Below are 25879 nucleotides of genomic sequence, written 5' to 3' on the forward strand. Positions count from 1 at the left end.
TGGTGTCTAAAGGCTTAAAGTACTTCAGATAAGTGACCCTGGTCTGATGGTAAGGAGAGAACTTGCAGTTTTCGCAAGCTATAATGTGCGTTTTGCTCGTGGAAGTGGGCGTACAGTGCTGTGAAAGCGATGTAAAGGTAGTTTCGGCTCAGAAAGGGCACCATGCTTGGTGTTGAACCGGGCTCGGCTTGGAGAGGAGAGTCAGGAGCAGGGAGGTAAACAGATGGAATGCTACGAAATCAGTCCTTTTCAATGTAACTACACAATACCTAGTGCCCGCTGCCCAAATAATCTTGTAGATATAGTACTTCTCATGACCATTTACTGACATGACATGGGGCATACAGAAACAACAACAATAATAATAATAATAATAATAATAATAATAATAATCCCTGAATTAGACAGGCAACCTGTCCTGCCTCTCACCCAATGCATGCTGGGATGGGGTCCAATCACCACCACCTGGCTGATGTACGGAAGCCATTTTGAACCAGAATGCGCTCCAAACATCGGCTGAGGAAAAGGACATTTTTTGAGCCAATTAAGCCTGTCTTATCCACGTAGTAAAACACAAGAGATTCACTGTTCTGACTGCGTTGGAGTGTAATCAAACAGGCTTGCAAATGAATCATTTACAGGAGGGAGAGTCAAATAAAAGTGTCTCAAACTGCTGGAGCAAATCATGCGTATTACATTACAAGCCTGAAGAGCTGCAAGAAACCACCACCTATAATTAACTGTGGTGGACATCAGGCCTGGGTAAAATAATTATTTAGTATACTTTGACCCTTTAGACACCAGTAAAATCCCTGCAGATATTGATGACGCTATAATTGATGACAGATTATTTCAAAAGCAACATCTATTTTCACAAACATTCAGAACAAGAGTAATTTGTATGATGGTATGTTTTGGTTCGTAACATATGTAACTGAAACTTCTCATTTATCTGTAAGTGAAAGCATCAAAGTTAATGTTAAAGTGTTCCAAGAGTTAAAGTGTTCCAAATAACTATTTGACCCAGGTTTTGACCAAGTTTTTGGTAAATTCTGACCTCATAACGGTGGCTACCCAGGCACGTGATAACTGGATGAATGGAAAACCGAATGTACAATCGGAAGCTTTTATTGGAAATAATGTATCCATGGTACTGTGTTTGCGGCTATTTGGCACACGGTCCCTGTTTACTGAATGAATGCTTCCCCGTTCTGCGGTTCGGGTCCATTGAAGTTGGCATCCTATGTTAAAAGGGATGGCAACCGCCTGCTGGCAAGTGACACGTCGATCCAGTAAATCGATGGCGTTTGACCGCGCGAAGCACAGTCGGCGCCCAATTTTGGAAGAGCGAGATCCGCAAGATGTCTGTTTGAAGAACATTCCGGCTGTGTGTGAACGAACAGAAGAAGCCGACATTTGGGGTCTGTAGGTCTATCCGAAAGCATCAGCTGCTGACTGTGTGGTTCTCTGATACACAGGAAATAAAGAGGATTTGGCGGGGGAAGTAAGTTCCAGCAGAAAATAAGTTCCAGCAGATCTGCTTCTTGATCTGAGATGCAGTACTAGATAGAGACACTTCTGCGGTCATGGAGATTCTTCACATTTCCTTTTTTGTTCTGAGTGAAGATTGTGATGTATGTACAGTTTGTGGTATACTTCCTGTTAGCTGTGGCTAACCTGACTGAGCGTGACAGTGTACTGAAGTCAAAACAGTGGGTGTTTGATTCAGACATTGAGTTATTTATAGTTGGTTGTCATACACACACAGACACACACACACGCATACACACACAGAGTAAATAAGGAGACAAAATAAATCTAAGCTCTTGGTGAGAGGGTTATATTGCATTATATAGAATAGATTTGACACATAATATTGAATTTCTGTGACTATTTATTTTTAATGTGATTAATCATCATTGGTTCTCTACTGTAACAAAATGCTCCAGCCGGTGTGCTCAGATCCACAGATTACGCTTTCCCTAAAAGGTGCTGTGTGAAACATGAATATGTTCAACATGCATAGCTCACATCTCACATAGTGCACCGATTCATATTCCATTAGCCTATCCTTGTCACAAGTTAAGGAAAGACTAAATTTAGGAAAAAAGCTGTTATAAACTCAATGGCTGAACCCTTTGGAGCTTTACCATGATAAATGTGCCTGTGGTTATTTTACCATATTAAAAGTTGCTTTGGATAAAAGGTAAAAGCAAATAGAAAAACTGTAAACCCAGTTTAATCCGACAGGCCCCCACCCCCAACTGTGTCTATTTGCATTAAAACGCACTGTACCTTGCTGTTGCGTGACACTGAGGCCTAACCCTGCGATGCTGGTGGTGTGAAGTTTCTATTTTAATAACTTTTTTCTACGTTCTTTGCAAAACAACAGCAATCTGGCTGTATTTTGGAAACACGCTCAGCGGCCCGTTCACACTTGAAGATCCGCTCGCAAATTTTATCCCGCTCCAGGTGCTGCGTCTTTGCTGCGTCCGCTTATGCTCTGTTTCGTCTGGTCTAGGTCATGCTCTAAACTGCAATTATGAATATTCTTCAGGGATATTTTATGTTCCGTGATGTCGTTGATTATGCAAGATAGCTGAATTGTTTGATAGCGAGATCAAACTGCTGGTCAGCACCGGCCTCCCACTTGATGATAAACACATCGCTTTCGTGTCCTCGCTTGCCGTCCAAAATACAGGACACATTTTTGAAAATGTGCCAGTACAGCAAAGCCTCTTGCGTGTGAGTCACAGTTTTCTTCAACAGACCTATATTGCTGCTGAACTGCTTAATGGCGGCCATCTTGTGTGAACCCCTTATCTCCGCTGCAGTGATGCTTCCCCACGCTCTCTTTGCCCAAATGGCCTCACGCCCAGAAACTAGGGTCAAAGCACGACGCAGCGCTCTTCTCTCCTGTGGCTTCTTGCCGTCCTCCAGCTGCAATCTGTGAGATGCTCTGGCTCGCAGTGAGAAACCACACTGACTTTACACTCCTGAGATCTTTAATATCTTCTAATGAACCATTCTTTTATTTATTTGCATTCATTCTATATTACATTACATTGCATTACATTTTATTTGGCAGACACCTTTATCAACAGCGACATACAATAAGTACATACTGAAGGTTGTTGGAACAACTGCAGAACACAGGTCAGATAAGGTACAATTCTCATAAAGCATCAGGTATCCATGGGTTAGTCATTAACATCAAGCCTACTTTACAAGGATAGGCTGAGTCAGTGAAGTTATGGCAGTTGCAGTAAGGCATAGACCAGTCATAGGCAGAAATTGACACTGGTTATTTAACTTTTAAAAATTTTTACTTCATATATAACAGACAAATGACTATAAATATCAGGGTTGCTATAAATATCTATAAATATCAGGTTAATTAGCTAATGCTAAGGCATGAGCAGTCCAATAGAATGTACATAAAGGCAGCCATATGGTGTTTCCATGCAGCCTGTGGTTCAGACTTACTGTGCTTATGATGCACATTTCAGAAATACGGTCCTTGTGGTATTTGGTATTTGACATGTTTTGGACAAAAGGAGATGTTATGATATTGGAGGTATGATATGGATACAGGAATGGTCACTGCTTCATTCTGTAAGGACTGGAGGCAGCTGTTCATACATGCTGAATCCAGCCAACTTCACCCCACACGGGCACCATGCCATATTATAGCGCAACATACAGTACTACACTCAGAGGTGCGGCACAAAAGTCACTGTGGGCCCCCTTCCCAAAGCATACCAGACCACCCCTCCCCCCCTTAATACCACTATTCCCCCCAAAGGGATGCCCCTAATATCTCACCAAGCCACTCAATATCACACCACACCCTACCACACCATATCACACCACATCAATCCATCACACACCGCTCCACGCCATATCACATGCACACACACACAGACACACACATACACACACACACACGAACACAAACACAAACACACGCACCCTTATCACAACCTCATATACGTCTGGGTAAAAATACATGTTCATAATTAAGCGGGTGTTCTAATCGCCGGTGTTTATGAAAACAATGTTTTCTTAAATTTTACACTTGGAAATCCCAAAATAAATAAATAAACTAAAATTAATTTAATTAACGGGTTACAACAGGGGACAAAACAGTTGAACTGTTGAACAGCGATGCAATGCATTAATGAACAGAAAAAAATGACACTTTGGAAATATCAACATTCCCATAATAGAGTATTGTATCAGGTCAGTGAGATTGTGAGTTTTACAAAGAAGAAGTCCAGCCATCTGGTTTCAATTTGTGCCACTTTGCCAGCTGTATTAATGTTGTCACCTCACAGAAGGGAACTCAGAAGGGAAGATAATTGTGCACACCTATTACCATTACAATGGCCAGTGTGATTACAAGTGATTGTGTTACAGTGATTGAACACAGGGGCACAGTACTGGGTTGATATTCTAAAAACCAGCTTGAGTAGATGTTGTACGGTGAGTCATAAAAGCATGATAATAAAGAACGGTGTTGTCTAAATATATAGTCAGGAGCAGCGGAGGTATAGATGTCTTTTCTGTACGGAAGACAATTTTACGTGTTAAATGGCGAGTGCAGTACAGAGCAAATGATGCACAAACTGTCTCATCCGGTTGCTTACCCCACCACAGACACCTGTAAGAGGTGCCGCATGCTAACAGTGGTTTAAAGCAACAGTAAACACCAAGCTAGCCTTTCAGAGCAGCAGAGTCTCTGAACAAGCAAGCTACATTGCCCCAGCTTCCACAGCTCCTACTAATTGTAACAGACGGACTTTCGCATTTGCAACCTTTAGCCTAAAATGGCCTCTCTATCCAAAACACAGGTCAAACTCGAACTCATCCATGCCCCTACAGAATTATATTTACTGCAATACAAAGACAATATTTATTTTTGAAAAACGGTGTCGCGCTATCTTGATAATATAATTTACAGTATTTCACTGTACTGTACAGTGTATTCACTTTCCATGAGGGACCCAGCACTGAGCTTCTCAATTAAGGCTGTTGATTGCAAGGTTAGCTCACCTAACCTGGCTTCTGGGGTCTGCCATGGTTGGTGATTTCAATGTGAAAGCCAGCATACCCCTTGGCTCTCCAGGGCCAAGGTAGCAGACCCCTGGCCTACATCCTCTCATCCTGCAACCTACTGTAAATACCGTGCAAGCTCAAAACGATGCCACGCTACACCCCCAGGCCGACAATCCAAGCTGAACCGTGCCTCTGCACCTGTGTCCCACTGCACGGGGCGGATGTGTTCGGAACAGATTCACTCACAACATAAACTGGCCTCCCGTTACAGCACCCGCATCCCTTACCCCGGGAGCGGCCGCCCCATATGCGGCTATGCGTCAGAGCGTGAATCTGTCAACATCACCTTTATAACGTTTCGAATGGCGTGCGCGCACCGCCGCCGCTGCTGCCTGCGCCGGACCGTTCCGCGCGAATCGCAGCGCTTCCCGGGCATGATAACTCACGGAACTGTCCTTAATCACTGTCCTCACGTTTCTGCTGATGCCAAGTATCTCACGCGTTTGCGTGACACGACGGGACTGCTAATAAGGACGAAGGCCTGTTTCCAGTAAACAAGCCCTGCCAGATGTGCGTGTGCTACTACTGCCCCCCGATGGATGCACTAGGACGCACATGTGCACGTTAACTGCACAAAAGGCGAAGGTAAAAACTGGGATTTTGAGACTGACAGGAATACAATTATTGCACAAGTAAAAGGATGAAACACTATTTTGCCATTTTCTTTCAATGAGCAGCCAGTTCAGGCCTTGGAAACATGCTGTGTAGAGTCTAGGTAATCAGTGACTGAGCAGTTGAGTGCTGAAACAAACATAAAACCTGAAGATACAGTGGCTTCTAGGACTGGAATTTGCAATCTGTGGTGCAGTATCTTACCATACATAGCCCAATCCTAACTGAACTTTAAATGCATACAATTCACCCACCTGCACAAGCCTACTGGAAAGTCTGGTGGAAACACTGTATTGCTCGCATACACTCTACTACACTACTACATCAAATCAACTTTGATATACATATTGCCCCATACTTAATCTATCATATCCAAACTAAGTTATAAGCCACAATTCACCTGCAACCATAACAACTATTCCATTACTACTAATTAATTACTACTAAGAACTCCTAATTAACAAGCTCCACTAAAATGACTGAACCATATCATACAATACCCTTTATACCACATAATACCCTGATAGTTTACAGACAGTTGAAATTCTCTTTTTGCTTCAGTGATAATTACAAAGAATCTCTGTATCATATTAGAAGCAATAAGTGAAAAAGTGTAAATGTTCATGCTACTCCTTGTTTATACCCATTCAGTTAACTAGTTGGTCTTTGGCTGTGATTTTCATACCTGAGTTGTATTCTATTGCAGCTTAATCTGCTTGTACTACATACATTGTCTTAAAAATGTATTAATTAGAACTGAAATGCATATAGAACTGAATTCCCAATACACATAAGACAGATATCTGTTTGCTCTGGTTGGGCTGCTCTTTGAAACAACAATGGGTTTGTTACCTTATATTGACTTTGTCTCCCCCTACTGTCAAAACCTTGTTAGTGACACTTGATTAGCTGCTGCCATTTCAGGGTTGTCTCAGAAACAGAAGAGCACAACAAACTCATATCATTTCAAAAAACTATTTTAATACATATTAATGTCCATGAAGCATGTTTATAGCAATATGTTCATTCTAATAGTGAAGACAAATTGCTTATTACAGAGCCTGAGTCCCCATGCTCCCCTGACATGGATATCAATCAGCTTACAAAGTGATTTTTTCCAATGAGGACAGAATATAAAAAGGTCCATTCCCTTTGAGGCTAACGTACCCAATTCCCATGCCACACAACAGAATCCATGTCAGAATGGCCGGGGAATAACCCCGGTGCCTTCCCCAGCTGCCCGCTAAATCACCGTGACTACCAAACACCCCCACCCTTCTGCTGCCTGTGCTCCTGTCTCTGGGATACCATCCTGCCGCCTGCATTCTCCACCAGGCTTACAGGTCCCTGGGAAACCATCTTGTCGCTTACGCCGTGCAGTTTGTTTTCGAAAGGAGCCCGGAGCACAAACTGTAAAGCAGGGTCTGCAAACTATAGTCCTGGAAGGTCACAGTGGTTTGTTTATTTATTTTTTTATTTATTTATTTATTTATTTATTTATTTATTTATGATTTTAACAAAAAAATTAATGTATTTATTTATTTTTGTTGTGTCCTTTAAATCAGCTGCCAGTTACGTCTCGGAAGTGCGGTGTGTAACTCTACAGTCAATCAGTCATTTAAATTAAGCAGTTAAGTGCTTAAACACACGCTGTGACCCTGTAGGACTGAAGTTTGTGATCTGTTGCAATGGGATGACTGTATCCATCTAAAGCAGGGGAACATGGTGCTGTGACACTCCCACAAATGAATCCTGATGGTGCTTGTGCCGACTATGGGTGGGAACGCCTGGGGCGATTCATAATGAACCATTGCATGGCTAAGATAACAGGCTCACACTCTGCACAGACAGACTCTGCACAATATACAAAACTCCTGTATTTCAGTAAGACCTGGTATTAGAAACTATGTGAAACACTCTCACGCGTAAGTCATAAACATAAAATATCCCTTCAGTATAAACTTTAGTATCATGTCTAATGAGATTTACCTACAAATGACATGATGGAACATAAATGAACACGACTCAGTGTAAATTTGTTACAGGTAAAAATCACATTGCAGTCAAATTTTCCAAACGCTATTAAAATTCCACTTTAAAATCGCACTTGTCCTTGACAAGGACTGACAAATACTGCCCACTCCAAACACTGAGCACATAATGAACTGAACACATTGCTTTGTAATGCTGTTATTAATCTCATTAATCTATTTATTTCTAAGAGTGTTTGATCTTTTTTACATTCCATTTCAGCATTTATCCAGAGTGACTTACAAAGATTACATTTTTGCATACAATGCATTTGTGCAGATATTTTAGCAAAGCAATTCACAGGTCAGATTATGCCCCTTGCCAAAAGGTGAAATGTCAGCACCCCAATTGAGATTTGAACCCCCACATCTTTTAAGTTAGCCTACAAGTACATTTTGAATTACTGGGGAGCTGTTGATTTAAATAACCAAATTATATGCCACATGATCACCACAAATAGCAAAAACAAACAGTGTCCTCATGAAAGAAGATAACTTCTTAACATAGCTGCCAAGATCAGAGAGAAGCTTAGACTCAGATTCTTCAAACGAGACACTGACTCATTTTGGCAAGAGCGTCTTATTCATTCAAACACCACTTCCATGGTACTGTATCTAACTTAACTGTGCCAAGAAAATTTATTTGCACCGTCAGTTTGTCCTCCAGCTTTTTATTCAAAGGATGTGAGACACAGGCCTGTTTCTTTTTGGAGTTCCCTCCAGAAAATATAGGTCAAGCACATGAAAAGAGAAAGACAAGTCATTCTCGAGTGAAGAGTGAGAAGTGTTATCAGGGAGTTACTATGACTACACATGAGATGTTAGAAAAAGAAACTGTGATTGGTCCAATTGATAATGAAACATGTTTATGATTGTGTCCTTGTGTAACATAGGTTACATTAGATTACTTGTAAAAATCCATGCATGTTACATTCAATTTATGTATCCTGGATGACCCATATGGATCAATTTTGAATCACCTCACACTAGCAAGGGTTGTATTTGACAACAAATAACTTTATAGTCTTCTCTGGTCCCCAACATCCTACTGACAATTAGCATTCTAATACAAAATGGCAGCAATTGCTGGATGCCCAGCCGTACAGCTGGTTGTTAGGTCTAAAAAAAAAAAAAAAAATGCTGAGTGCGATGATTAGGAGAAATGCGTAATCTGTCTAAATGCATGGAACTAGACATACATCCCACAATAAATCATATCTGAACAATCAACCAAATATACAGTATTGATTATACGGAAACTGTGAGTGTAAACAATGCCTTACAATAGCATTAGGGGGATCATGTGTCATATGGCTGTAACGACAACCCTTCTCACGAGTCATTGAGGAAAAGTGGTGTGTAAGTCCATCACTGGAACCGTAATGACTGACTGCAATACTGAAGGTCACTATTTCTAGGTCTGAAAATACGAACAAGGATGTCCTGATCCTCAGTCACAATTATATAACATAACGTAACATAACATAACATAACATAACATAACATAACATAACATAACATAACATAAAGTAACGTAACGTAACGTAACGTAACGTAACGTAACGTAACGTAACGTAACGTAACGTAACGTAACGTAACGTAACGTAACGTAACATAACATAACATAACGCAATGCAACGCAATGCAATGCAACGCAACGCAACGCATAACATGTGACCTGGCAGGCTATTCCAAACACTGACCTTTTACTTTTTGCTAATTTCCATTTATGTCCCCTTATTCTACAAACAGGACTCAACCTGAAGAACCTCCTGTAGTTTATTTTGTTAATACCCTTCATGAATTTAAAAACCTCAATCAAATCAAGTCTCCTTTTACTAAGCGTCAAGCATCTTAAGTCTTTCCTCATAGCTTTTGTATTTCATACCAGGAAACAGTTTGGTTTCCCTCTGTATCTTTCTTGTAGTACGGTCCCCAGAACTGCACACAATACTCCAAGTGTGGTCTAACAAATGTATTGTATAAGATAAGTACAACTTCCTAGAGTTTATACTCAATACTTTCAGCTATATATCTCAGCATCATGTTGGCCTTTTTTTTTCTTTCTTTTTTTTACTGCTACAGCACAATGCCATGAACCTGAAAGACTTTTATCAGCCATTATGTCTTTTTCAAAGTGAGCACATTCCAATTTTGTTCCTCCCATAAAGTAATCCTGCCTTATGTTTTTATTTCCCACATGCAGAACTTTACATTTGGCCATATTGAATTTCATTCGCCATATTTTTGGCGTCTTTTGCATTTTGTTTAAATTATGGAAACAACACTGCAGTTAGCTGAAGACTGCAGACTACATAAAGGTTGTATACAGGTTGCATTGAGAGGTATTTTAACTTAAATCTGCATGCATTTATATTAAAAATGTATATATTTTGCCCAGTAAATACAATAGCAATACCAACTTTCAGAACAATAGGTTGCTCTAGCTTTCACAAAATTACAATACATACAGTTGTAGAAGAAAAATCTCTGGGCTGTTTCAATATCTGTGCTTTGAGTAACCAGCAGAGGGAGCATAGTCATCACTTCTTGCTCAGACCTTAAATTGTTTGCCATATGTGTCACTGTTTTTATCAACCCATAACAATCTCTGGCTTTCCTTTGTTTAATTGATTCCTAAGTGGAATGTCCCACTGGCATGCTTATTGTCAATATCATCTTATTAGAAGAGTATTTAAGTAGCTTTCAAGAGTATTTCAATTTTACAGTAGAAGTATAAAAATACATCAGATACAAGTATGACTACACATTTAAACCTTAAGAAAGAAAAATACTTCCCTCACAGGTTACTGTAAATTATTGTAAAGAAAAGGCATTGCTTTCTATACTTGGTTTAAGGGTATGCACCATTTTGAGATGTAAGAAGAGACTAAATCCGTACAGTCCCTTTCAGGCAGAAAATACAATTGTCTCCAGCTGAGAATGCTTTTCACGCTCCCACACAAACAGAAAGGTGTTACTTCGTGACTTAGAGGGAGTCTGCAAATAGGCCTCAGATCATCCTCATCAAAATGAAAAAAAGCATTTTAGTCGAACATTTTTGTTTCTAATAATGCATTTGTTACAAATATGTATTGCCATTGTGCTAATTTTATTAATGCTGATATTTATCATTTTCCAATACATTTCAGGCATTTAGCAAATGTTCTTATCCAAAGTGACTTACACAACTTACGTGACTTATGCTAACATTTTTTTACATGTACGCCAGTTATGCAGCTGAATATTTACTGGAGCAATTCAGGTTAAGTACCTTGCACAAGTGAAAAGGCAACGCCTCACCTGTCAATCAAACTTACAACCTTGGAGGTGCAAGCCCAGTTCCCTAACTGCTATGCTACACTCTCAGAAATAAAGGTACACAAGGGTACAAATTCTGTACCTAGTACAATTGCTTGTCACTGTGGCAGTACCCCTTGAAGGTACAGAACTGTACCTTTACCAGAAAAAAGGTACCATTCAGTACCTAGAAAGGTACAATTGCTTGTCACTAGTACCTTTAGAGGGACAGTTTTATACTTGTACATAATGTGTACCCTTGTGTACCTTTATTTCTGAGAGTATAAATTAGTCTCCCTGTTCATTCTACCACATATTAAGAATGCTTTCATGTGCTTCTGTGTCAGAGAGTGACTGCACTGCAGCCTGTGGTGGTGTTACATAAAGGTAGGAGAACTTAACCATTTCATTGGGTGGGTGTTCTGAAAAAAGACTGGGAATTCCTAATATAAGAGATTTTGAACCCGTCCGACACGCTTTGCAGCATGAACGACAGCCAGAAACCACAGGAGTCAGCAAATTCCTGCAGGCAAATCAATTTAAAGACGTTGTTGTAACGTGGCTGCACATCATGAGAAACTGGTATACGTTATACTGAAGATTCTAGAAAGTTCAGGTAACTTGTAAGTACTGTATGAAATTAATATTTAATGCCATTGGCTTAAAATGCAGATGCTGGACATGTGCTACCACTGGATGGTTTGGCATGTTGGTCTAACATTTTTTAAAAATCATTTTAACCAGTAATGATAACCAAACCCCTCAATGTAAATCAACTGCAGATTTCAGCTGTATTGTTATATATTTTATTAAAAATAGCATATTATGCAACATTACATGAAAGGCAAGCTGCTCTACTTCCATTTAAAATGAGTGCGGGATAATGTTTGTATTGATTTTTAAACACGAAAAGTGTCTAAATAAATCACCATAGGTATAAACATATCTTAAATATGACCCTTATGCTTCAAATACATTTGAAATCATAGTATTTTTTTCAGAGTGCAATCACCTTCAAATAATTCACTCATATTTTCCCACATTGGAGGTTTCTTTTAAAAAGGACATATGGGAACACATAATGCACACAGTACAGGTCAATGCTTTTAGACTGTGAAATGTACGATAGTGCTGACATATTAAATGTAAAATGTATGGTTGTACCCTATGACTGTACCAGATTCAGGCTGCATATTATACACGATAATTTATTTGATTCCACCACCGCGAGTGAAAATGTGCTTCTGGGGAGTTAGGATTTATCTAAAATGTGAAAGTTAGCAGCTAAGAGCTCCATCAGCCCTGATATCAGACAAACTGACTGAAAAAGCAATTTCATTTTGGACTGAAAAGAGGCAATATGTGCTGATGTAGGCTGAGGTACACCTTTCTGCAAACCATAATCGAGAGCCAATAGCTAAACATTCTCCCAGATATCACACAAGCACACACACACATACTACAGAGAGAGAGAGAGAGAGAGAGAGAGAGAGAGAGAGAGAGAGAGAGAGAGATTGTATTATTGGCTGCACAGCATAATGCTCGTTTTCAGTTTGAAGATAAAACGGTTTGCAATAACAGAATACTAAGCCTCCAATTAGCATGAAGCCTGCATAATAAACTATTTAAGGTGGAGAGAGTTGTTTCACACGTGGTGGAACACTTAACTGCGATTAAGTACATACAGAGGATTCCTTTCTCCTCTATTCTAGATATTTGGGCTTCAATGTACGGGGTCACATCGAAGAGAAGAATATGCAACCTGCACGACATAATTTGCACCTTGTGGGTGTAAGGAAGCAATCTGACGCCGAGTCGTGCACGGCGATCCGTGTAGCGCGCATCAGTTTGGTCAAAGGCGAACGAAACGAGCTCCTGAGCTGAAGCAAAGGGGGGTTAATAGCAGCGACAGCAGCTGTGCCGTCAAATCTTGGTTCACGTCAAAGAAATAGCGTATCGTCTGCGTCCTTCAAATGAATAAGCGTGATTCGTTGTGGGAATACTGAACATTTCTATTTTTTTTACGGTAAGAACCTGGTTTGTTCAATGTTTTTTTCCCCTCACCATTCCTCTCCTGTTCGGTGCGTGCTCCATGTATGTATGTCCGAATGCTTATTGCATCGGAGGTTCCGCCAGCGACACTGATTACAAACTGAAGCAAAGAGAAGACTCGGCGGGATAGGTTTATTCTGCTCCGACACACCACACAAGAGGTAATTCATATCAATTCCTAAACCAAGCTATATTAATACGTAATGTATTTGCATGTTACAGCGCAAACTGACAGAAAGTGACTGAAATATAGAAGTAAGGCAGAGTGAACACAGTAGGCTACACATATAGCCTAATGTAGTCGAACATGTTGAATGTAGAGTACGCGTCTTTATTCTTTTGTGGGCTGGTGTGTAAGTGCTTATTGTTTGCCGGAATACAATGTCAGACTAAGCGGCGCGTTTGAAAATTTTTTGATCTGAATCACCAACTGAGTAGCCTTGCTACTTGTGTCAAAAAATGAAAGTCTGAAGACTCTGTGATTATGAGAATGTTCGACTGGAGGTTGTCTTATTTATTGTGAATTATCAAGGACAAGGAAATAGATAAAGGGCAACATGCCTAAACTTAAATGCAAAGCGTCTAACGTATAGCATTATTGAATATCTGAATATTTGGGTAAATTGTACCTCTTTGCACGTGTGAAGCTTTACGGACACCCAAATATAATGCAAATATACCAAATATAGCTTGCAACATCACATATTGATAGGCTAACCCAAGATACGGAAGTAAACATCAAAAGCAAAAACAACCAAAAATAGCAAGATCCATTATTTCACATTTAATGTAGGCTCACGCACTGTTAACTAGATGCCTCCAGGTTACAAATTGGCTATGCATTAGCTATTATTTTATAGACTGAAAATTATAATCAAGCGTTCATTGTATGGTGACAGAAAATAAAGAAAAAAGTATAGCTTTTTGAAAACGGACCCCAAAAACTAAACGACAATGAAGTGACACAAAGCGGACAACTGTAGCGATAAGGACCATTATTCAGATTTTTTAGGCTACTTAATGTAGCCTTTTTTAATTAATAGTATATTCGAACTTATAATATAGACATTTCATAATTGATTGATGCGACCTTTTAACCAAGCTGTCTTAACTGCTTAGTGCCCTTGCTTAATGTCCTTGTGATGGGAAACGTTAAAAAGGCCACATCGAGATCTCCTGCAGTTAGACGAGTCAACCGAATAGCCTAACTCCATGGCGGGTGCCCCGATGAAACGTCACCTGGGCAACCGTTTCAGCACCATGGAGAGAGGAGTATTGCGGTCGAGTCTTGTAAACTTGGGGTCGGCCGATTTGCGTTCTCAGTGATCTCACGAACGACTGATTGATCAACTTGATCCCTCCGGATTCACCTATTGAAATTGACCAGTGTATACCAAACTGTGAATATGAACACCTACGTTGATGCTAATAAGATTAAGAAGAAAATATGTACACAACAAAATGTTCAGTGTAAAATCAGATATGATAGAGTAATTTTCACTATACCAGAGTACATGTGATCCCTATTGGACTCACATAAACTCTGTTACAGCTGATTTAATTCCGATAATTTTTCTGTGGATTTACTTAATATTTACAAAGATAGGAATATTGAAGATTTTCACTGTAAGGCTGAATTGAGACTAGGCCTACTATTGAATAAGCAAATGTTGTTTTCCACTGCAATTAAAATAATTGTATGTGATCAACAGTTCAACATAGTGTAAGAAGAAAGAGGAATAAGAATAATATTTACTAAGAGACTTAGCAATGGCATTTTGTTTTGGCCAAAAACATGGTAGTCCTACCAAGCTTTGCCTTCGACAGTGAAAAACCCTAATTTAATAGTAGAGAGTGAGCCTGATGTGAAACTATTGATCATTGCTTTGGGGACATAATTTGGTGAGTGATGGATGACTAAAGGCCTTTGGTTATACCTGTAGTTAATGATAGCATGCATATTGTTATTAAATGAATATTAAAACAACAAGATTGTTACTATGCAAAATTGCAACCAAAATGCATTGGCCAATAGTGTTTGAAAAAAATAAAAAGCTAAAAAAAAAAGTGTTTGTTTAAACTGTATTTTATCCTGTCTGTTTGTGATCAAATCAAACTGAAGCTGAAGAAGTATACATTTTAGATATTTAGGAACGTGTTCTGGTGTCCACCTTCACAGGAACTATGCAGCAATTGGCTTAAAATACAAAGACCAAACCCTAACTACAGAAGAATGTATAAACATCCAATGAATTAAATTAGAAGAACAGTATCACAAACTTTTGACTTTTGACAAAAGGTGCTCAGTATGATGCTGCATGGTTGCATTGCATGGTTCTCTTTGGTGTTAGCCAATAAGGCATGCATTCTGACACTGGACCAGCAACTACAATATACAGAGTATCCTCTGAGCCATGTGCTTGTTTTAAGAATACAACATTGCATTGTAGAAATAAAAGCAACCTGGGGACAGTAGCCTTGATAATCCTTTCAGACACAGCAGTGAGCACTATGCTGAAGTAGATTTCAGTACTATTCTGAAGTAGTAACAATCCAGTGTTGTTCCTGCCAAGAACTTAAATTAAATGCCATATAATGTAAAAGGTAAGACTGAGCTTCAGCGTATGTGAGAGAGACCAATATAAGCACTACTAAAACTGTCGAAAACAGTTCAAAGATTGATGACTGTTCTTCTCAGAACAGCAAACCTATTTGCAGCATTAAAGGGGCAGTTCACCCAAAAATTAAATTGAGCTATGTTTCCTCTTACCTGCAGTGTTATCTATCCATCCAGATAATATCTGTGGGATTTGACAAGTTATTTAGATATCCACTGCAGGTCACCCTGGCACAACAAACCTCAATGGGACAAGTCTTTTGTGGCGTCAAAGTGTCAAAAATTACATTTGAAAATCGCAACAGCAACGTCTCTTTCCAAATACAATGCCACGGTTACTCATGGACATCCACGGAGCTTAAATAACAACTTTCAACCGAAGTACACAAACTGTATATATCCACACATAGTCTCAATCAAAGCACATCTGCATCCTGGGGTGCAATGTCAACGCTGTTAAAACAGTGAGGAAACAGTCATATTTAATCAGGGCGATGTAGTTTGTGAATGACATCGCTCTTTGCCATGTGGAGGAGGCTGTGGACCCCCCACTCCCCTCAAATGAATCTCCCATCTATGACAAAGCAACTAAAAAAAAAAAAAGCTGCAGAAAGCTGCATCACATGGGAACAGAGATATGTGGAAATTTGTACCTGTAGCAGTTTGAATTGGCAAAGTGTAGAAAATGTCTTTGCCTTATTTTTTAAACACCGGTAATAGTATACTGCTGTATTTTCAATGATTCATAGTTCTTCCTGTTGATGCAGAGGAGTCTTCCTATTCTGTTTGTTCCACACAAAAAAAATATTCACAATGAGTGCTACATTTGCAACCTGGTAATACATTGTTGTAGATACCAGCTGGAGAAATGTGTTTTGGCTGTTTTACAGCAGTTCTGGTCTGCCTGGTGCCTGATAGGCTGTTTGGCAATCTATGCCAACAGCTATGCCATAGAAGGGCAGGGCTTGTTTTATTATGAATCCATTTGGTCAACTTAAGAGGTTCTGCTGTTCTTCAATGTGAACGTTATTGCTGCTGCATAGACGGAGGGATGCTGCAATGCTATTGGCTGTACGAGGCTTTTCCTCTGCCAGATCGCCATGTCAACGGCCACTTGTCTTTAGGCGACTTGGCCATTTGTCATTAGTACTGCTTCCTCGGACGTAAGTACAAGAAAATCCCCGCCCCTACCCCCCCACCCCCAACCGCACAATCAAGATAATCTCAGATGAGCAGGCAGCAATCTATTGCAGAGACTTGTAGGCATTTTTCACTGTGATTTCAGCCTGAGTCTCCCTGAGTTGTGGAGTCACCAATGTGAAAAGCCCCTTTGATATGGGTCCACCTTTGTGATGGCCTGTGGTCCATTGTGCGCAAACAGCATCCTCTGCCTTTTGAACCCCGAGATAGAATCAGCCTGAGTGAGGAGTCAGACTCATTGAATTTGCAGTTTTCAATGCAATGCAATTTTCTGTCTTTTTGTCAGCAAGATAAAGCGCTGGTTCTCTGGATGGATTTAATAAACTGATTTCTGTATATACCGTGCGGCTGTATAGAAATAGAAAAGGAAAATTGCAACAATTTGTGTTGTATTTTTGGGGCCTGTGATCTGAGAGAGTTAGATTGTCAGGTCACATCTTGTATCCTTGCCTTCTGATTCTATTCTATTGCCATGCAACCTTTTACAGAATGATTTATTCAGTATTACAATGCTTTACATTTATATGACAATGGCAAACATATGTCACAGTATTCTAAAAGGGTATTGATAAAACCGTTTCCGGTGATTTGAAAGACGTGAATCTTTATACTGGTATAAATACAACTGCTCATTACCCATATAGCATATCCTTTTCCATCATAGTTGAATTCTGTTCACCCCAATTTGGGAGAGCTAAAGAAATAATATTCTAAATTCCACTACATTCCATATTGTCAAATGAAAAACAAGAGGAACTTTTGACTGGACTGGGACGACAGTAAAAGTCCTCTCGTGCTTTAAATCCCATTTAAATCCCATTGCTTTTTTCCACTAATCAGTTACCAATTGTACCTTTCTTTGCGATCTTTTCCTTTAATGAATGGATCAGTGGGGAAAGGATACATGTTTGCTATCGGGGTGGGACCCGGGGTCTGGGCGCAGACGACGAGTCATCGGCCCCACAGCTGCAGCTGCAGAACTGCCCCTCAGTAACTGCCTTATGACCTCAATTATCTTTCTCACTTTTCCTTGGGAGGAGCGCGGAAGGAGTCCTCCCGGGGGGGGGGGGGGGGGTTAGGGTAAATAACGTTGTGACAGATAAGCGTAGCGGCTTTCGTTTTCTCATTAAGATGCGCTCGGCCGTAGGGGCGTTTTTTGGTTTCTCTGCATTCCCAGAGGCTGCTGGGATTTCCTTCCCTTTTGGACAATCGCAGATTGTGCAAGTTGTACTCTTTTAACGCATCATTTGTGCCGTGTTTGGTTTTCCATTTCGTTGTCCTCCCCCCTCCTCCCCTCTCCCCCTTCTTGTTTCCTTCTCTGACTCTGTTACTTCAGTGCCATGGCACTGCAGGTTTGGAAAATATTATTTTTCCATCTGGCAGAGTAGAGACTAACATCATCTGTGGAGGGTTATTGCAGCTTTCTGTCTGTGTTAAATCCTAGAGTCATTTCTTTGGCACTGTCTTTTTTTTTCGGACTTCTGAAAATTGGAAAATTCTCCTGTAAGTATGCTAGGCTCGAGCTGCCGTTGCAACACCCTTCATGGGCCTATTTGCAGTGGAATCTGTAGCACACATTGATTTGGTATTGTATCAACACTTCCTGGCTGTGAAGGATGATGCCATGCATTGTATTATTTGCAGAAGAGTGGCATCAGTACTCTTTTTGAGTGTGGAGAATTACAAGCTGTTACCCTTGACACTTTTGCATTTGGGGTTTTCCGATAGACACAAAATATCAGAAAAGAGTACACAAAATAATGTTCTTATTTTTGTGTGAGTGCGTGTACACTTGTGACTTTCGCTTTGCTTATGAGATGTCTACATGAATACCATTGTGTCTTGCGATCACAGTTTATGGTGTTGATCTGAATAGATGTTATATAAATGCCAGTGGGTGACAAAAAATGTATATTTAATAATCTGGGCCTCCTGTAAAATGTTTTAAAGGTGTATATTTTAGTATCAGTATCCCTGTAAACTGCACTGTATCCTGGCTCTGCATTCACAGTAAAATGTTCAGTGGAAAAAGATTTTATATGGGCTCAAGATGTATTGTCAGAGTTGATAAAATGTAGGGTGCTTCATCAAAGCAAAATGTGCTCTGCTAGTGTTGATTTAACACTGAACACTTTATGGTGTAAACTGTAAAAACCCCTCTGATTAGCTTGTGGAGTGGCTTCTCTGTTAATCGGCTGCGCTTGTGTTGAGGTGAAGTGGCTGTGGGATTATTTTTCCCCCGTCCTGTGTGCAGCTGAGTTGGTGATGTGAGCTGAGGTGTCATGGCAACACGCTCAGCCGAGGCAGGGATCGGGGCCTGTAGTTCAGACCCTCTCCTCGCAGGGTCACAGCCTGGCGGGGTCCTAGGTGTCAGGTCACCGAACGGCACTGAAGGACAGGCTCGGACCCGGAACCAAAATGGCCGCCCTTTAGAGATTCACAACGGAAAAGACAGGGAATATCCAGACAGCTTAGACTTATAAAGGCACATTTTACAAGTGCAATGTAAATTATGAAGATTATTGTAGTGGAAATTATGATGATTATTGTAGTGGAAATTATGATGATTATTGACATCTTATTCTAAAGTGTGATGTATTTGGTTGAGTTGAACAAAGGAGCACAGGTGGAAAATAGCTAAAGGTAAATTCCTCATGGATATCAAGAAGCTTTTTTTAAAGCAGAGAGTTGTTAATCCTTGGAACAGCTTGCCAGACCATGGAGTAGATGGCAAGCAGACCCTTGGGGAATTGAGGCTTAATGCATTGCTGGATACTCTCTGCATTATACTCTCTTCTAAATGGGCTAAATAGCCGGTTCATGTCATTCTGTGTTCTAGCGCTGTTATGTTACTGTAGCATCAAGTGTACTGTATGTAGCGTGCAATGAAATTTTACACATTAATAGAACTTCAATTGGTTTGTTTATTAAACTTATTGCCACTTCCAGAGGATTCTGGGAAGTCGGTACTGGTAGGGGTTATTGCTTCCATTGCGTGGAAGTTCCTGTTGAGCTCAAAGTGGTGGTGTAGCCTGCCACTGTCCACAGCCAGGAGCTGGGAGACAAAGGGTGTCTGGACAGCAGTTTATTGGAGGATGTATTAGCGAGGCGTAAGTGAAGAAGTGGGAAAGCGGCGGTGGTGGTGGTGGAGGGATTCCAGTCTTCTGTTGCAGCTGTTTTGTTTTTCTTTCGAAATCTCTCGGAAACTGTTCCTAACGCGTGTTTGTAAAAGACAGAGCTGGCGTTTTAAACTGCTGTGGGTCTGAATGCATTTTCATTAAATCAGTGATAGGGATCCTTCTGGACAGTAATGGTGAGCAAGCTGAGAGAAACTATAGCTCTCTCTCTCTCTATCTCTCTCTCTCTCTCTCTCTCTCTCACACACTCTCTCTCTCTCTCTCTCTCTCTCTCAGTTGGCATGCTGATAGATGCAAACTGAGTTTTCTCAACCTTTCATGTCATAATCTCTGTCTTTTACCCTGATCCCTGCATAATTTGCTTTTAAAAAATGAACTGGGGAGCAGGGGAAACTGGGGAAACATACAAACACACACGCACTCACATAAACACATACAACCACAGAAACACACAGGTATACACACACACACACACAAGTGCACACATGCACACACACACACACGCACACACACACACACACACACACGCACGCACAAACACACACACACACACACACACACACACACACACAGGCTTGCAGTGCTGCAGTCCCTGTTAATATCTACAGCAGAGGCAGCAGTGAAAGCATTGTTGTGCGTCTCTGTTCAAGGTTAATAGCTCCATCTGAGTATGGTATTCTACCGATACCTCTTAACAGTGCTTTATCCATAATTATCCTCATAATGAACAATAAAAATGGGCACATCAATTTTATTTATTTATTTCATCATTGGAGGGGAAAAATAATGAATCCATTGTCCTGTATTCATTCCGTGTTATGCAAGCAAGGGCACTTGAAGGCACAGTTCTTTTGTACGTTTCTTTATTCTCCCTCTTTTCTGTTATGATGAGTGAAAAAAAATGCTTGGAGAGACTTTTTTCGGGCCTGTAGAGCTGAAGAGTTGTGTATACCCCTTGGGCTGTGCGTTAGGCCTAAATATACCTGCTGATCCCTGACTGTATGGACACCCAGAACTGGGGGTGCAAAGGCTGTGGATACAATGCACCATTCCCTAAGACTGGAGTGAATAGGAAAAATTTTATGCATGCTCTTGGAGTATTTATAACTCCCCGTGAAGATGCCAGCCTCATCTTCACTAACTACTAATTTAATCATTGAATTCAATGTAACAGTAGTGTCTTGTCTAAATGTATCAAAGGTACCCAACTGTCTTCCATTCCCAAACAATTTTGTATCTGCTACCATACGCAGATGTGTTCAATTTACAACCGTTTCTATTTCTGCTAGCGTGCGGCAATTTCCACTTCATTTTCTTTGTTTTTGATGCCTTTGGTTGTTATATGTAGCAGGCTCCACTAATTGTAGCCGATCGCACATCTGATTGTATTTGAACTAACCAAGGGTTTAAAATCAGGTGTGTGGGGGAACAGGGATACTCAGTTAAGGACGCAGGGCGGAAGCATGGTTTTGTGTTATGGTGTGTTGTGAAGTGGTTTGTGTTTTTTTTTCCCCAAATAAATACCTCTAGCCATACACTCCCTATTTACGATTTTGAACCCAATTTGATGTGCATAGTAATGGCCAACTTTGTTACAGTACCTTATTTTTAATTAGCACAAATGCACTTGTATCAAGTTGCCCATGTTCCTAAGTAATTGGTCCTTCAAAACATTACATTACATGCAGGTGATCTTATCCAGAGCTGCTTACTGTACAATGTAGGAGAACTTAAATGCATTCAACTGATTTGTCTGAGCAATAGTGCCAGTGCAATAGTGCCAGGCCTAGCTAACAGACCAGAGAGTATAGATCAGTGGTGTCAAAATCCAGTCCTGCAGGGCTGCAGTGTCTGCTGGTATTTGTGGTTTCTGTTAAATCAGCAGCCAAAAAAGGCTTAAGTTAATCATTTGTGTTGTAACCCACCAAAAACGCTGGCACCTGATTGACCTGGAATAACCCACTGATATGTTCTGCCATTACATTCTTATGGATACAAATGTGTGAACATGATATATAATAGATGATCAGACATTATTAAAAATGCTATTTATTATGAATACACAATCCAAATTTTATTATCAGTAGACTTATGGATAGGAAAGTTGTGATGTTAAACATTTTCATTTTTTGCCAGAAAATTATAAAATGAATTATTTTGTTCTCACTTCCTGCTTGTAGAGTAGAGCCAAGGGGTGATGTCATTTGGAAATGTGACAGAACCAAACCCATTAATTTCAACCCGCTACACATTTTTGGCCAAGATCTGGATGTCAAAACCTCTGGTTCAAGTAGGCCCATGTAATGTAGTAATAGCATGCATATTTGCACCTTTATTTCATTCTCACAGTTATTTAAATCATGATTACTGTTCTAACATCCCAATTTTAAGCAGAAGCCATTAGAAAAAAAAGTGTATTATGATCTAGAAATTTCATTTCTGCATTGCAGTCAAACCTTTGGCTAAAATAAAAAGCTGTGCTGTATGCTACAGCGTGCTATAAAATGTCATAATCAATTCTTTCCCATTTTACTGAAAATAATGGATGCAGAACAGGGTAGGGATATCTGGCAAAAAAGGGAATATTTTACATTTTAATGACTTTCACAGGACACTTCATTGGCGACAGCTGTGGAAACAGTGAAAAATCTATAATCCTCTTTATTGGAGGAAATTGGGCTGTATTCCCTTGGGCTGGCTACTTTAGTCATGATCTTCTATATTTTTGTGCTGCGTCTGCTGTAATGGGCAGGGTGAAGTAACGCCGCGGAAGGATTTCAATGAATACATTTGCATAGAGTAGACCTTTGTATTAACTGATATGCTGCTGCGAGTTTGCATGTGCGAACATAGTAGGCGTATAGAGGGAGAGAGCAGGAGAGTGATTGAGATGGAAGCTTTGCATTAAATAACATTTTATTCATGGCTATCAATCCATAAGACTTTGATTGGATGACACTTCAGGTGTAAAATTCTCCTGTAAGGATTCAAGTATCTGGCTGCCATGAGTACATTTTTTATCAAGCTTGATAGTGTTGTTAAGTTATAATCAGACATACTTGGAAAGCAGTTCATCCATTTGGATTTTGGTAAGCTTTGTGGAGTGGAGTGCAGAACGATAAAAATTTGATATAAAGAGGAGGGCTGAACAGAGGTCCCAGTGAGTGAGCATTTTCACTTTTCAAACAAATGTAGCCAGGCTACATTTGTTTGAAAACTGAAAGTTTTCTAGCCATCTAAGGACATAGCCAGGCTATATCCGGGTAAAAACTGAGCTAAATAGGGGCTAACCTAAGCTAACCTAGTCTGTTTATGTTAAAAACATCTCTCAACCTAGATTTCCACCTCGCTAAACATCTAGATTCGGGCTTTTGCTCACTTGGGTGGAATCAAACTGAGACAAATAGTGTGGAGCTCACGGTGTTTTAAATCTCGAGAAAAAAAAAAAGGATTTTCTGCATATGGATTTTCTGCAGTTCAAAAACTGACCTCAAAGTATAAGATGATGTGAATGGAGTTAGTGAGAGCATCTTAAAAGTCATTTTTGTGCTATAAAATGCAAATGTACTTCAAAGCTGTGGGTTCGTTTTCTGGTTGATTTATGCTTAGTTTGACTGAGGACACAAAGAGATCGGCAGCTCCACAGAAATGCAAAGAGCGAATGCATCAGACAAGGTAAATGGGTGTTGTTACGCGCATTCCATTAACTTTAATCGCATCAGTCATTTTGCTGCGACCCAGCCTGTCAGCCCAGTCATACCTCCACTTGGGGAATGTTTACCCCTCTAGTGTTTTTATGCCAGACATGTCAGCAGCTCTATTGTAAAAAGAACCAGGTTTTTTTGTTTGTTGTTGTTGTTGAAAAAGTAGTATTAATACACAGTGAAATTCTCAGTGTTAAATGGCCTATTACGGAGTAAATATGGGCCCTATTGAACTCATACGTACTATGTTAGAGTTGAATTGACGCCGGCCATTTTACTGTGCATTGGGTGGAGCAAGAAAGCGGATGTAAGGGTTTCTCAGAGCTTACGTTTTGATCGTAGTGGAAGCCTAGGAAACGGGGGTTAATTCTTTTTGCCGGGTTCCCCGCTGTTTGAAGGAGAGCTTGCCGAAGCGGACGGGCCCCGCCGCCGGTGCTCCTTGGCTCTTCGGACCACATCATTAAGGGGTGATTTATTTGCCGGCCAGGTGAAGAATTGATCGTGCCAATAGTTGTGGCACGGCTACACAATGTTAACCGTGGCAGAGCAGGGAGGTGCACACCCCCCCCGTTCCCCACTGCCGTGATGGATCATAAACAAATGGCCCGCTGCTCGCTGCCAGAGACTAGCGCAATTAACAAGACCCAGAACAAAAGTCAGCGTAGAAACAGATACCGTTTCACCGGGGAGCCAGAGGAGACTTGAGAAGTCTATGCTGGCTGCTGCGTTGCAATAGAGCAGTACAATTATTTGGCCCGAGTAACCACCTTGATTTTCACTTTAGATGTTACTCAAATTGCACCCTTATTAACTGTAGAAAATGTGCGATATATGTACATATGTGTACATATGGTCCACATTGATGCTTTTGTACATGCAGATAAAAGCGTTAGTGCTGGCAAATCAGACATGTTTTAAATGTTTCCAGCACATCACAGTGCTTTCACTATGCATTATGCAGTCCACATAGACATATTCTTCATGCTGGAAAGTGAACCTATCTTGCACACACATCTATGGGCATTCAAATCCAGGGACTTCTCCTGTGTGTGGGTAATCAGGCATGTTTTTAAATATGTTTCCAGCATCTCATAGTGTTGTCACTATGCACTATGTATGTGCATACACTATGAGTCTGCATGGATGTATTTTACATGCACATAAAGGCTTCATGCTGACTTATGCATTTATCGGGCTCACAAGTGCATTTATCTGGCTCATACATCTACTGTATGTACCATCAAATTCAGAGAGCTGTATCTGGGAAATCATAGTTTCTATAGGAACCCTGTGCAGTATAAAATATACCAAAATATACACTGTAAGAAGATGAGCGAGAAGTGCACATTTGCTTTACGAGTGGCCAACTGAACAGTAGAAGATTAAACAAAGTTATTCAAGCCAGAACAAAACTACCCCAATGAGCATTAAAATGGAAGTACATTAAATGTACAACAGCAAAGAGCCACAAGCTCTGAAAAAAGATACACCCAATCAGGTGTTAGGGCTATGCAAAAAGTAGAGGAGAGAGTCAGGGTGGAGGAGCTCTTCTGTAGTCTGAAGTGGTAGGTCCTTCTCTAACTCTCAGTGTTAACATATATCATGATGCTTTCTATGTCCTCTACTCATTCATGCATGGTAAAGGTAGAGCTAGATGTAGTATTGCATGGCCAAATAACATTTGAGCCTAATATTTAATCGAAAAAGAGTCCCACCATATCTGGGTGGGATTGCCAGCAGTCCCAGTATTACTTTGAATGTCCAGAAACAATTTGCCTCGAATTCCCTTTGTCCAGTGTTTAGCACATAATATAATATAATATAATATAATATAATATAATATAATATAATATAATATAATATAATATAATATAATATAATATAATATGTTTTAGTATATTGTAATTTTGTAAAGGTCTACACATCTTTGAACGTTCCATCAGGGTGACATCAATGCAGATTAAGGCCAAGACAGATGGTGTGGAAAGCACGACGTCTCATGAAATCTTTACATCTGTCTCATACATATGAATTCCCATGCTGCAGTACGGCAGTTGGACCTCAGAATGAAATAAGAGTTGGCGAGAGTGTTTCAAAGGCCATTTCCGT

General features: G+C 40.2%; 1 protein-coding gene across 1 annotated transcript in view; it reads left to right on the top strand.

Annotated features, from left to right (window-relative positions):
* Positions 1-12587: 12587 nt before the first annotated feature.
* Positions 12588-25879, top strand: part of LOC135250510 (ecto-NOX disulfide-thiol exchanger 1-like) — a 69077-nt gene continuing 55785 nt past the window's right edge. Inside the window, exon 1 of the mRNA XM_064326842.1 lies at positions 12588-13086. The gene's annotated coding sequence lies outside the window, so the exon portion shown is untranslated. The remainder of the gene's footprint in view (positions 13087-25879) is intronic.

This window comes from Anguilla rostrata, chromosome 3 (assembly GCF_018555375.3).
Source record: "Anguilla rostrata isolate EN2019 chromosome 3, ASM1855537v3, whole genome shotgun sequence".
NCBI classification, from domain to species: Eukaryota; Metazoa; Chordata; class Actinopteri; order Anguilliformes; family Anguillidae; genus Anguilla; species Anguilla rostrata.